Source organism: Lytechinus pictus, chromosome 15 (genome assembly GCF_037042905.1).
Source record: "Lytechinus pictus isolate F3 Inbred chromosome 15, Lp3.0, whole genome shotgun sequence".
NCBI lineage: Eukaryota > Metazoa > Echinodermata > Echinoidea > Temnopleuroida > Toxopneustidae > Lytechinus > Lytechinus pictus.
This window is the reverse complement of record NC_087259.1, coordinates 18,018,970-18,034,231: the sequence shown is the minus strand read 5'-3', so window position 1 is coordinate 18,034,231 and position 15,262 is coordinate 18,018,970.

The window sequence follows — 15,262 nt, the reverse complement described above, 5'->3', positions numbered from 1 at the left end:
TTTTCGGGTCTCTCGCCCCACCCGCGACCTGGCCAAAATTATGGAAAATTGAGCAAAATAATTATTTTCCAAAAAAGCCCCCAAAACCCCCCCAAACAAGCCGTCTTCGCTCCGAGGGGTCTCCTAGCATCCGAATGGGTGGATATACAAAGAATAAAGAAGAACGATGACGAAAAATTTTTCGGGTCTCTCGCCCCACCCGCGACCTGGCCAAAATTATGGAAAATTGAGCAAAATAATTATTTTCCAAAAAAGCCCCCAAAACCCCCCCAAACAAGCCGTCTTCGCTCCGAGGGGTCTCCTAGCATCCGAATGGGTGGATATACAAAGAATAAAGAAGAACGATGACGAAAAATTTTTCGGGTCTCTCGCCCCACCCGCGACCTGGCCAAAATTATGGAAAATTGAGCAAAATAATTATTTTCCAAAAAAGCCCCCAAAACCCCCCCAAACAAGCCGTCTTCGCTCCGAGGGGTCTCCTAGCATCCGAATGGGTGGATATACAAAGAATAAAGAAGAACGATGACGAAAAATTTTTCGGGTCTCTCGCCCCACCCGCGACCTGGCCAAAATTATGGAAAATTGAGCAAAATAATTATTTTCCAAAAAAGCCCCCAAAACCCCCCCAAACAAGCCGTCTTCGCTCCGAGGGGTCTCCTAGCATCCGAATGGGTGGATATACAAAGAATAAAGAAGAACGATGACGAAAAATTTTTCGGGTCTCTCGCCCCACCCGCGACCTGGCCAAAATTATGGAAAATTGAGCAAAATAATTATTTTCCAAAAAAGCCCCCAAAACCCCCCCAAACAAGCCGTCTTCGCTCCGAGGGGTCTCCTAGCATCCGAATGGGTGGATATACAAAGAATAAAGAAGAACGATGACGAAAAATTTTTCGGGTCTCTCGCCCCACCCGCGACCTGGCCAAAATTATGGAAAATTGAGCAAAATAATTATTTTCCAAAAAAGCCCCCAAAACCCCCCCAAACAAGCCGTCTTCGCTCCGAGGGGTCTCCTAGCATCCGAATGGGTGGATATACAAAGAATAAAGAAGAACGATGACGAAAATTTTTTCGGGTCTCTCGCCCCACCCGCGACCTGGCCAAAATTATGGAAAATTGAGCAAAATAATTATTTTCCAAAAAAGCCCCCAAAACCCCCCCAAACAAGCCGTCTTCGCTCCGAGGGGTCTCCTAGCATCCGAATGGGTGGATATACAAAGAATAAAGAAGAACGATGACGAAAAATTTTTCGGGTCTCTCGCCCCACCCGCGACCTGGCCAAAATTATGGAAAATTGAGCAAAATAATTATTTTCCAAAAAAGCCCCCAAAACCCCCCCAAACAAGCCGTCTTCGCTCCGAGGGGTCTCCTAGCATCCGAATGGGTGGATATACAAAGAATAAAGAAGAACGATGACGAAAAATTTTTCGGGTCTCTCGCCCCACCCGCGACCTGGCCAAAATTATGGAAAATTGAGCAAAATAATTATTTTCCAAAAAAGCCCCCAAAACCCCCCCAAACAAGCCGTCTTCGCTCCGAGGGGTCTCCTAGCATCCGAATGGGTGGATATACAAAGAATAAAGAAGAACGATGACGAAAAATTTTTCGGGTCTCTCGCCCCACCCGCGACCTGGCCAAAATTATGGAAAATTGAGCAAAATAATTATTTTCCAAAAAAGCCCCCAAAACCCCCCCAAACAAGCCGTCTTCGCTCCGAGGGGTCTCCTAGCATCCGAATGGGTGGATATACAAAGAATAAAGAAGAACGATGACGAAAAATTTTTCGGGTCTCTCGCCCCACCCGCGACCTGGCCAAAATTATGGAAAATTGAGCAAAATAATTATTTTCCAAAAAAGCCCCCAAAACCCCCCCAAACAAGCCGTCTTCGCTCCGAGGGGTCTCCTAGCATCCGAATGGGTGGATATACAAAGAATAAAGAAGAACGATGACGAAAAATTTTTCGGGTCTCTCGCCCCACCCGCGACCTGGCCAAAATTATGGAAAATTGAGCAAAATAATTATTTTCCAAAAAAGCCCCCAAAACCCCCCCAAACAAGCCGTCTTCGCTCCGAGGGGTCTCCTAGCATCCGAATGGGTGGATATACAAAGAATAAAAAGAACGATGACGAAAAATTTTTCGGGTCTCTCGCCCCACCCGCGACCTGGCCAAAATTATGGAAAATTGAGCAAAATAATTATTTTCCAAAAAAGCCCCCAAAACCCCCCCAAACAAGCCGTCTTCGCTCCGAGGGGTCTCCTAGCATCCGAATGGGTGGATATACAAAGAATAAAGAAGAACGATGACGAAAAATTTTTCGGGTCTCTCGCCCCACCCGCGACCTGGCCAAAATTATGGAAAATTGAGCAAAATAATTATTTTCCAAAAAAGCCCCCAAAACCCCCCCAAACAAGCCGTCTTCGCTCCGAGGGGTCTCCTAGCATCCGAATGGGTGGATATACAAAGAATAAAGAAGAACGATGACGAAAAATTTTTCGGGTCTCTCGCCCCACCCGCGACCTGGCCAAAATTATGGAAAATTGAGCAAAATAATTATTTTCCAAAAAAGCCCCCAAAACCCCCCCAAACAAGCCGTCTTCGCTCCGAGGGGTCTCCTAGCATCCGAATGGGTGGATATACAAAGAATAAAGAAGAACGATGACGAAAAATTTTTCGGGTCTCTCGCCCCACCCGCGACCTGGCCAAAATTATGGAAAATTGAGCAAAATAATTATTTTCCAAAAAAGCCCCCAAAACCCCCCCAAACAAGCCGTCTTCGCTCCGAGGGGTCTCCTAGCATCCGAATGGGTGGATATACAAAGAATAAAGAAGAACGATGACGAAAAATTTTTCGGGTCTCTCGCCCCACCCGCGACCTGGCCAAAATTATGGAAAATTGAGCAAAATAATTATTTTCCAAAAAAGCCCCCAAAACCCCCCCAAACAAGCCGTCTTCGCTCCGAGGGGTCTCCTAGCATCCGAATGGGTGGATATACAAAGAATAAAGAAGAACGATGACGAAAAATTTTTCGGGTCTCTCGCCCCACCCGCGACCTGGCCAAAATTATGGAAAATTGAGCAAAATAATTATTTTCCAAAAAAGCCCCCAAAACCCCCCCAAACAAGCCGTCTTCGCTCCGAGGGGTCTCCTAGCATCCGAATGGGTGGATATACAAAGAATAAAGAAGAACGATGACGAAAAATTTTTCGGGTCTCTCGCCCCACCCGCGACCTGGCCAAAATTATGGAAAATTGAGCAAAATAATTATTTTCCAAAAAAGCCCCCAAAACCCCCCCAAACAAGCCGTCTTCGCTCCGAGGGGTCTCCTAGCATCCGAATGGGTGGATATACAAAGAATAAAGAAGAACGATGACGAAAAATTTTTCGGGTCTCTCGCCCCACCCGCGACCTGGCCAAAATTATGGAAAATTGAGCAAAATAATTATTTTCCAAAAAAGCCCCCAAAACCCCCCCAAACAAGCCGTCTTCGCTCCGAGGGGTCTCCTAGCATCCGAATGGGTGGATATACAAAGAATAAAGAAGAACGATGACGAAAAATTTTTCGGGTCTCTCGCCCCACCCGCGACCTGGCCAAAATTATGGAAAATTGAGCAAAATAATTATTTTCCAAAAAAGCCCCCAAAACCCCCCCAAACAAGCCGTCTTCGCTCCGAGGGGTCTCCTAGCATCCGAATGGGTGGATATACAAAGAATAAAGAAGAACGATGACGAAAAATTTTTCGGGTCTCTCGCCCCACCCGCGACCTGGCCAAAATTATGGAAAATTGAGCAAAATAATTATTTTCCAAAAAAGCCCCCAAAACCCCCCCAAACAAGCCGTCTTCGCTCCGAGGGGTCTCCTAGCATCCGAATGGGTGGATATACAAAGAATAAAGAAGAACGATGACGAAAAATTTTTCGGGTCTCTCGCCCCACCCGCGACCTGGCCAAAATTATGGAAAATTGAGCAAAATAATTATTTTCCAAAAAAGCCCCCAAAACCCCCCCAAACAAGCCGTCTTCGCTCCGAGGGGTCTCCTAGCATCCGAATGGGTGGATATACAAAGAATAAAGAAGAACGATGACGAAAAATTTTTCGGGTCTCTCGCCCCACCCGCGACCTGGCCAAAATTATGGAAAATTGAGCAAAATAATTATTTTCCAAAAAAGCCCCCAAAACCCCCCCAAACAAGCCGTCTTCGCTCCGAGGGGTCTCCTAGCATCCGAATGGGTGGATATACAAAGAATAAAGAAGAACGATGACGAAAAATTTTTCGGGTCTCTCGCCCCACCCGCGACCTGGCCAAAATTATGGAAAATTGAGCAAAATAATTATTTTCCAAAAAAGCCCCCAAAACCCCCCCAAACAAGCCGTCTTCGCTCCGAGGGGTCTCCTAGCATCCGAATGGGTGGATATACAAAGAATAAAGAAGAACGATGACGAAAAATTTTTCGGGTCTCTCGCCCCACCCGCGACCTGGCCAAAATTATGGAAAATTGAGCAAAATAATTATTTTCCAAAAAAGCCCCCAAAACCCCCCCAAACAAGCCGTCTTCGCTCCGAGGGGTCTCCTAGCATCCGAATGGGTGGATATACAAAGAATAAAGAAGAACGATGACGAAAAATTTTTCGGGTCTCTCGCCCCACCCGCGACCTGGCCAAAATTATGGAAAATTGAGCAAAATAATTATTTTCCAAAAAAGCCCCCAAAACCCCCCCAAACAAGCCGTCTTCGCTCCGAGGGGTCTCCTAGCATCCGAATGGGTGGATATACAAAGAATAAAGAAGAACGATGACGAAAAATTTTTCGGGTCTCTCGCCCCACCCGCGACCTGGCCAAAATTATGGAAAATTGAGCAAAATAATTATTTTCCAAAAAAGCCCCCAAAACCCCCCCAAACAAGCCGTCTTCGCTCCGAGGGGTCTCCTAGCATCCGAATGGGTGGATATACAAAGAATAAAGAAGAACGATGACGAAAAATTTTTCGGGTCTCTCGCCCCACCCGCGACCTGGCCAAAATTATGGAAAATTGAGCAAAATAATTATTTTCCAAAAAAGCCCCCAAAACCCCCCCAAACAAGCCGTCTTCGCTCCGAGGGGTCTCCTAGCATCCGAATGGGTGGATATACAAAGAATAAAGAAGAACGATGACGAAAAATTTTTCGGGTCTCTCGCCCCACCCGCGACCTGGCCAAAATTATGGAAAATTGAGCAAAATAATTATTTTCCAAAAAAGCCCCCAAAACCCCCCCAAACAAGCCGTCTTCGCTCCGAGGGGTCTCCTAGCATCCGAATGGGTGGATATACAAAGAATAAAGAAGAACGATGACGAAAAATTTTTCGGGTCTCTCGCCCCACCCGCGACCTGGCCAAAATTATGGAAAATTGAGCAAAATAATTATTTTCCAAAAAAGCCCCCAAAACCCCCCCAAACAAGCCGTCTTCGCTCCGAGGGGTCTCCTAGCATCCGAATGGGTGGATATACAAAGAATAAAGAAGAACGATGACGAAAAATTTTTCGGGTCTCTCGCCCCACCCGCGACCTGGCCAAAATTATGGAAAATTGAGCAAAATAATTATTTTCCAAAAAAGCCCCCAAAACCCCCCCAAACAAGCCGTCTTCGCTCCGAGGGGTCTCCTAGCATCCGAATGGGTGGATATACAAAGAATAAAGAAGAACGATGACGAAAAATTTTTCGGGTCTCTCGCCCCACCCGCGACCTGGCCAAAATTATGGAAAATTGAGCAAAATAATTATTTTCCAAAAAAGCCCCCAAAACCCCCCCAAACAAGCCGTCTTCGCTCCGAGGGGTCTCCTAGCATCCGAATGGGTGGATATACAAAGAATAAAGAAGAACGATGACGAAAAATTTTTCGGGTCTCTCGCCCCACCCGCGACCTGGCCAAAATTATGGAAAATTGAGCAAAATAATTATTTTCCAAAAAAGCCCCCAAAACCCCCCCAAACAAGCCGTCTTCGCTCCGAGGGGTCTCCTAGCATCCGAATGGGTGGATATACAAAGAATAAAGAAGAACGATGACGAAAAATTTTTCGGGTCTCTCGCCCCACCCGCGACCTGGCCAAAATTATGGAAAATTGAGCAAAATAATTATTTTCCAAAAAAGCCCCCAAAACCCCCCCAAACAAGCCGTCTTCGCTCCGAGGGGTCTCCTAGCATCCGAATGGGTGGATATACAAAGAATAAAGAAGAACGATGACGAAAAATTTTTCGGGTCTCTCGCCCCACCCGCGACCTGGCCAAAATTATGGAAAATTGAGCAAAATAATTATTTTCCAAAAAAGCCCCCAAAACCCCCCCAAACAAGCCGTCTTCGCTCCGAGGGGTCTCCTAGCATCCGAATGGGTGGATATACAAAGAATAAAGAAGAACGATGACGAAAAATTTTTCGGGTCTCTCGCCCCACCCGCGACCTGGCCAAAATTATGGAAAATTGAGCAAAATAATTATTTTCCAAAAAAGCCCCCAAAACCCCCCCAAACAAGCCGTCTTCGCTCCGAGGGGTCTCCTAGCATCCGAATGGGTGGATATACAAAGAATAAAGAAGAACGATGACGAAAAATTTTTCGGGTCTCTCGCCCCACCCGCGACCTGGCCAAAATTATGGAAAATTGAGCAAAATAATTATTTTCCAAAAAAGCCCCCAAAACCCCCCCAAACAAGCCGTCTTCGCTCCGAGGGGTCTCCTAGCATCCGAATGGGTGGATATACAAAGAATAAAGAAGAACGATGACGAAAAATTTTTCGGGTCTCTCGCCCCACCCGCGACCTGGCCAAAATTATGGAAAATTGAGCAAAATAATTATTTTCCAAAAAAGCCCCCAAAACCCCCCCAAACAAGCCGTCTTCGCTCCGAGGGGTCTCCTAGCATCCGAATGGGTGGATATACAAAGAATAAAGAAGAACGATGACGAAAAATTTTTCGGGTCTCTCGCCCCACCCGCGACCTGGCCAAAATTATGGAAAATTGAGCAAAATAATTATTTTCCAAAAAAGCCCCCAAAACCCCCCCAAACAAGCCGTCTTCGCTCCGAGGGGTCTCCTAGCATCCGAATGGGTGGATATACAAAGAATAAAGAAGAACGATGACGAAAAATTTTTCGGGTCTCTCGCCCCACCCGCGACCTGGCCAAAATTATGGAAAATTGAGCAAAATAATTATTTTCCAAAAAAGCCCCCAAAACCCCCCCAAACAAGCCGTCTTCGCTCCGAGGGGTCTCCTAGCATCCGAATGGGTGGATATACAAAGAATAAAGAAGAACGATGACGAAAAATTTTTCGGGTCTCTCGCCCCACCCGCGACCTGGCCAAAATTATGGAAAATTGAGCAAAATAATTATTTTCCAAAAAAGCCCCCAAAACCCCCCCAAACAAGCCGTCTTCGCTCCGAGGGGTCTCCTAGCATCCGAATGGGTGGATATACAAAGAATAAAGAAGAACGATGACGAAAAATTTTTCGGGTCTCTCGCCCCACCCGCGACCTGGCCAAAATTATGGAAAATTGAGCAAAATAATTATTTTCCAAAAAAGCCCCCAAAACCCCCCCAAACAAGCCGTCTTCGCTCCGAGGGGTCTCCTAGCATCCGAATGGGTGGATATACAAAGAATAAAGAAGAACGATGACGAAAAATTTTTCGGGTCTCTCGCCCCACCCGCGACCTGGCCAAAATTATGGAAAATTGAGCAAAATAATTATTTTCCAAAAAAGCCCCCAAAACCCCCCCAAACAAGCCGTCTTCGCTCCGAGGGGTCTCCTAGCATCCGAATGGGTGGATATACAAAGAATAAAGAAGAACGATGACGAAAAATTTTTCGGGTCTCTCGCCCCACCCGCGACCTGGCCAAAATTATGGAAAATTGAGCAAAATAATTATTTTCCAAAAAAGCCCCCAAAACCCCCCCAAACAAGCCGTCTTCGCTCCGAGGGGTCTCCTAGCATCCGAATGGGTGGATATACAAAGAATAAAGAAGAACGATGACGAAAAATTTTTCGGGTCTCTCGCCCCACCCGCGACCTGGCCAAAATTATGGAAAATTGAGCAAAATAATTATTTTCCAAAAAAGCCCCCAAAACCCCCCCAAACAAGCCGTCTTCGCTCCGAGGGGTCTCCTAGCATCCGAATGGGTGGATATACAAAGAATAAAGAAGAACGATGACGAAAAATTTTTCGGGTCTCTCGCCCCACCCGCGACCTGGCCAAAATTATGGAAAATTGAGCAAAATAATTATTTTCCAAAAAAGCCCCCAAAACCCCCCCAAACAAGCCGTCTTCGCTCCGAGGGGTCTCCTAGCATCCGAATGGGTGGATATACAAAGAATAAAGAAGAACGATGACGAAAAATTTTTCGGGTCTCTCGCCCCACCCGCGACCTGGCCAAAATTATGGAAAATTGAGCAAAATAATTATTTTCCAAAAAAGCCCCCAAAACCCCCCCAAACAAGCCGTCTTCGCTCCGAGGGGTCTCCTAGCATCCGAATGGGTGGATATACAAAGAATAAAGAAGAACGATGACGAAAAATTTTTCGGGTCTCTCGCCCCACCCGCGACCTGGCCAAAATTATGGAAAATTGAGCAAAATAATTATTTTCCAAAAAAGCCCCCAAAACCCCCCCAAACAAGCCGTCTTCGCTCCGAGGGGTCTCCTAGCATCCGAATGGGTGGATATACAAAGAATAAAGAAGAACGATGACGAAAAATTTTTCGGGTCTCTCGCCCCACCCGCGACCTGGCCAAAATTATGGAAAATTGAGCAAAATAATTATTTTCCAAAAAAGCCCCCAAAACCCCCCCAAACAAGCCGTCTTCGCTCCGAGGGGTCTCCTAGCATCCGAATGGGTGGATATACAAAGAATAAAGAAGAACGATGACGAAAAATTTTTCGGGTCTCTCGCCCCACCCGCGACCTGGCCAAAATTATGGAAAATTGAGCAAAATAATTATTTTCCAAAAAAGCCCCCAAAACCCCCCCAAACAAGCCGTCTTCGCTCCGAGGGGTCTCCTAGCATCCGAATGGGTGGATATACAAAGAATAAAGAAGAACGATGACGAAAAATTTTTCGGGTCTCTCGCCCCACCCGCGACCTGGCCAAAATTATGGAAAATTGAGCAAAATAATTATTTTCCAAAAAAGCCCCCAAAACCCCCCCAAACAAGCCGTCTTCGCTCCGAGGGGTCTCCTAGCATCCGAATGGGTGGATATACAAAGAATAAAGAAGAACGATGACGAAAAATTTTTCGGGTCTCTCGCCCCACCCGCGACCTGGCCAAAATTATGGAAAATTGAGCAAAATAATTATTTTCCAAAAAAGCCCCCAAAACCCCCCCAAACAAGCCGTCTTCGCTCCGAGGGGTCTCCTAGCATCCGAATGGGTGGATATACAAAGAATAAAGAAGAACGATGACGAAAAATTTTTCGGGTCTCTCGCCCCACCCGCGACCTGGCCAAAATTATGGAAAATTGAGCAAAATAATTATTTTCCAAAAAAGCCCCCAAAACCCCCCCAAACAAGCCGTCTTCGCTCCGAGGGGTCTCCTAGCATCCGAATGGGTGGATATACAAAGAATAAAGAAGAACGATGACGAAAAATTTTTCGGGTCTCTCGCCCCACCCGCGACCTGGCCAAAATTATGGAAAATTGAGCAAAATAATTATTTTCCAAAAAAGCCCCCAAAACCCCCCCAAACAAGCCGTCTTCGCTCCGAGGGGTCTCCTAGCATCCGAATGGGTGGATATACAAAGAATAAAGAAGAACGATGACGAAAAATTTTTCGGGTCTCTCGCCCCACCCGCGACCTGGCCAAAATTATGGAAAATTGAGCAAAATAATTATTTTCCAAAAAAGCCCCCAAAACCCCCCCAAACAAGCCGTCTTCGCTCCGAGGGGTCTCCTAGCATCCGAATGGGTGGATATACAAAGAATAAAGAAGAACGATGACGAAAAATTTTTCGGGTCTCTCGCCCCACCCGCGACCTGGCCAAAATTATGGAAAATTGAGCAAAATAATTATTTTCCAAAAAAGCCCCCAAAACCCCCCCAAACAAGCCGTCTTCGCTCCGAGGGGTCTCCTAGCATCCGAATGGGTGGATATACAAAGAATAAAGAAGAACGATGACGAAAAATTTTTCGGGTCTCTCGCCCCACCCGCGACCTGGCCAAAATTATGGAAAATTGAGCAAAATAATTATTTTCCAAAAAAGCCCCCAAAACCCCCCCAAACAAGCCGTCTTCGCTCCGAGGGGTCTCCTAGCATCCGAATGGGTGGATATACAAAGAATAAAGAAGAACGATGACGAAAAATTTTTCGGGTCTCTCGCCCCACCCGCGACCTGGCCAAAATTATGGAAAATTGAGCAAAATAATTATTTTCCAAAAAAGCCCCCAAAACCCCCCCAAACAAGCCGTCTTCGCTCCGAGGGGTCTCCTAGCATCCGAATGGGTGGATATACAAAGAATAAAGAAGAACGATGACGAAAAATTTTTCGGGTCTCTCGCCCCACCCGCGACCTGGCCAAAATTATGGAAAATTGAGCAAAATAATTATTTTCCAAAAAAGCCCCCAAAACCCCCCCAAACAAGCCGTCTTCGCTCCGAGGGGTCTCCTAGCATCCGAATGGGTGGATATACAAAGAATAAAGAAGAACGATGACGAAAAATTTTTCGGGTCTCTCGCCCCACCCGCGACCTGGCCAAAATTATGGAAAATTGAGCAAAATAATTATTTTCCAAAAAAGCCCCCAAAACCCCCCCAAACAAGCCGTCTTCGCTCCGAGGGGTCTCCTAGCATCCGAATGGGTGGATATACAAAGAATAAAGAAGAACGATGACGAAAAATTTTTCGGGTCTCTCGCCCCACCCGCGACCTGGCCAAAATTATGGAAAATTGAGCAAAATAATTATTTTCCAAAAAAGCCCCCAAAACCCCCCCAAACAAGCCGTCTTCGCTCCGAGGGGTCTCCTAGCATCCGAATGGGTGGATATACAAAGAATAAAGAAGAACGATGACGAAAAATTTTTCGGGTCTCTCGCCCCACCCGCGACCTGGCCAAAATTATGGAAAATTGAGCAAAATAATTATTTTCCAAAAAAGCCCCCAAAACCCCCCCAAACAAGCCGTCTTCGCTCCGAGGGGTCTCCTAGCATCCGAATGGGTGGATATACAAAGAATAAAGAAGAACGATGACGAAAAATTTTTCGGGTCTCTCGCCCCACCCGCGACCTGGCCAAAATTATGGAAAATTGAGCAAAATAATTATTTTCCAAAAAAGCCCCCAAAACCCCCCCAAACAAGCCGTCTTCGCTCCGAGGGGTCTCCTAGCATCCGAATGGGTGGATATACAAAGAATAAAGAAGAACGATGACGAAAAATTTTTCGGGTCTCTCGCCCCACCCGCGACCTGGCCAAAATTATGGAAAATTGAGCAAAATAATTATTTTCCAAAAAAGCCCCCAAAACCCCCCCAAACAAGCCGTCTTCGCTCCGAGGGGTCTCCTAGCATCCGAATGGGTGGATATACAAAGAATAAAGAAGAACGATGACGAAAAATTTTTCGGGTCTCTCGCCCCACCCGCGACCTGGCCAAAATTATGGAAAATTGAGCAAAATAATTATTTTCCAAAAAAGCCCCCAAAACCCCCCCAAACAAGCCGTCTTCGCTCCGAGGGGTCTCCTAGCATCCGAATGGGTGGATATACAAAGAATAAAGAAGAACGATGACGAAAAATTTTTCGGGTCTCTCGCCCCACCCGCGACCTGGCCAAAATTATGGAAAATTGAGCAAAATAATTATTTTCCAAAAAAGCCCCCAAAACCCCCCCAAACAAGCCGTCTTCGCTCCGAGGGGTCTCCTAGCATCCGAATGGGTGGATATACAAAGAATAAAGAAGAACGATGACGAAAAATTTTTCGGGTCTCTCGCCCCACCCGCGACCTGGCCAAAATTATGGAAAATTGAGCAAAATAATTATTTTCCAAAAAAGCCCCCAAAACCCCCCCAAACAAGCCGTCTTCGCTCCGAGGGGTCTCCTAGCATCCGAATGGGTGGATATACAAAGAATAAAGAAGAACGATGACGAAAAATTTTTCGGGTCTCTCGCCCCACCCGCGACCTGGCCAAAATTATGGAAAATTGAGCAAAATAATTATTTTCCAAAAAAGCCCCCAAAACCCCCCCAAACAAGCCGTCTTCGCTCCGAGGGGTCTCCTAGCATCCGAATGGGTGGATATACAAAGAATAAAGAAGAACGATGACGAAAAATTTTTCGGGTCTCTCGCCCCACCCGCGACCTGGCCAAAATTATGGAAAATTGAGCAAAATAATTATTTTCCAAAAAAGCCCCCAAAACCCCCCCAAACAAGCCGTCTTCGCTCCGAGGGGTCTCCTAGCATCCGAATGGGTGGATATACAAAGAATAAAGAAGAACGATGACGAAAAATTTTTCGGGTCTCTCGCCCCACCCGCGACCTGGCCAAAATTATGGAAAATTGAGCAAAATAATTATTTTCCAAAAAAGCCCCCAAAACCCCCCCAAACAAGCCGTCTTCGCTCCGAGGGGTCTCCTAGCATCCGAATGGGTGGATATACAAAGAATAAAGAAGAACGATGACGAAAAATTTTTCGGGTCTCTCGCCCCACCCGCGACCTGGCCAAAATTATGGAAAATTGAGCAAAATAATTATTTTCCAAAAAAGCCCCCAAAACCCCCCCAAACAAGCCGTCTTCGCTCCGAGGGGTCTCCTAGCATCCGAATGGGTGGATATACAAAGAATAAAGAAGAACGATGACGAAAAATTTTTCGGGTCTCTCGCCCCACCCGCGACCTGGCCAAAATTATGGAAAATTGAGCAAAATAATTATTTTCCAAAAAAGCCCCCAAAACCCCCCCAAACAAGCCATCTTCGCTCCGAGGGGTCTCCTAGCATCCGAATGGGTGGATATACAAAGAATAAAGAAGAACGATGACGAAAAATTTTTCGGGTCTCTCGCCCCACCCGCGACCTGGCCAAAATTATGGAAAATTGAGCAAAATAATTATTTTCCAAAAAAGCCCCCAAAACCCCCCCAAACAAGCCGTCTTCGCTCCGAGGGGTCTCCTAGCATCCGAATGGGTGGATATACAAAGAATAAAGAAGAACGATGACGAAAAATTTTTCGGGTCTCTCGCCCCACCCGCGACCTGGCCAAAATTATGGAAAATTGAGCAAAATAATTATTTTCCAAAAAAGCCCCCAAAACCCCCCCAAACAAGCCGTCTTCGCTCCGAGGGGTCTCCTAGCATCCGAATGGGTGGATATACAAAGAATAAAGAAGAACGATGACGAAAAATTTTTCGGGTCTCTCGCCCCACCCGCGACCTGGCCAAAATTATGGAAAATTGAGCAAAATAATTATTTTCCAAAAAAGCCCCCAAAACCCCCCCAAACAAGCCGTCTTCGCTCCGAGGGGTCTCCTAGCATCCGAATGGGTGGATATACAAAGAATAAAGAAGAACGATGACGAAAAATTTTTCGGGTCTCTCGCCCCACCCGCGACCTGGCCAAAATTATGGAAAATTGAGCAAAATAATTATTTTCCAAAAAAGCCCCCAAAACCCCCCCAAACAAGCCGTCTTCGCTCCGAGGGGTCTCCTAGCATCCGAATGGGTGGATATACAAAGAATAAAGAAGAACGATGACGAAAAATTTTTCGGGTCTCTCGCCCCACCCGCGACCTGGCCAAAATTATGGAAAATTGAGCAAAATAATTATTTTCCAAAAAAGCCCCCAAAACCCCCCCAAACAAGCCGTCTTCGCTCCGAGGGGTCTCCTAGCATCCGAATGGGTGGATATACAAAGAATAAAGAAGAACGATGACGAAAAATTTTTCGGGTCTCTCGCCCCACCCGCGACCTGGCCAAAATTATGGAAAATTGAGCAAAATAATTATTTTCCAAAAAAGCCCCCAAAACCCCCCCAAACAAGCCGTCTTCGCTCCGAGGGGTCTCCTAGCATCCGAATGGGTGGATATACAAAGAATAAAGAAGAACGATGACGAAAAATTTTTCGGGTCTCTCGCCCCACCCGCGACCTGGCCAAAATTATGGAAAATTGAGCAAAATAATTATTTTCCAAAAAAGCCCCCAAAACCCCCCCAAACAAGCCGTCTTCGCTCCGAGGGGTCTCCTAGCATCCGAATGGGTGGATATACAAAGAATAAAGAAGAACGATGACGAAAAATTTTTCGGGTCTCTCGCCCCACCCGCGACCTGGCCAAAATTATGGAAAATTGAGCAAAATAATTATTTTCCAAAAAAGCCCCCAAAACCCCCCCAAACAAGCCGTCTTCGCTCCGAGGGGTCTCCTAGCATCCGAATGGGTGGATATACAAAGAATAAAGAAGAACGATGACGAAAAATTTTTCGGGTCTCTCGCCCCACCCGCGACCTGGCCAAAATTATGGAAAATTGAGCAAAATAATTATTTTCCAAAAAAGCCCCCAAAACCCCCCCAAACAAGCCGTCTTCGCTCCGAGGGGTCTCCTAGCATCCGAATGGGTGGATATACAAAGAATAAAGAAGAACGATGACGAAAAATTTTTCGGGTCTCTCGCCCCACCCGCGACCTGGCCAAAATTATGGAAAATTGAGCAAAATAATTATTTTCCAAAAAAGCCCCCAAAACCCCCCCAAACAAGCCGTCTTCGCTCCGAGGGGTCTCCTAGCATCCGAATGGGTGGATATACAAAGAATAAAGAAGAACGATGACGAAAAATTTTTCGGGTCTCTCGCCCCACCCGCGACCTGGCCAAAATTATGGAAAATTGAGCAAAATAATTATTTTCCAAAAAAGCCCCCAAAACCCCCCCAAACAAGCCGTCTTCGCTCCGAGGGGTCTCCTAGCATCCGAATGGGTGGATATACAAAGAATAAAGAAGAACGATGACGAAAAATTTTTCGGGTCTCTCGCCCCACCCGCGACCTGGCCAAAATTATGGAAAATTGAGCAAAATAATTATTTTCCAAAAAAGCCCCCAAAACCCCCCCAAACAAGCCGTCTTCGCTCCGAGGGGTCTCCTAGCATCCGAATGGGTGGATATACAAAGAATAAAGAAGAACGATGACGAAAAATTTTTCGGGTCTCTCGCCCCACCCGCGACCTGGCCAAAATTATGGAAAATTGAGCAAAATAATTATTTTCCAAAAAAGCCCCCAAAACCCCCCCAAACAAGCCGTCTTCGCTCCGAGGGGTCTCCTAGCATCCG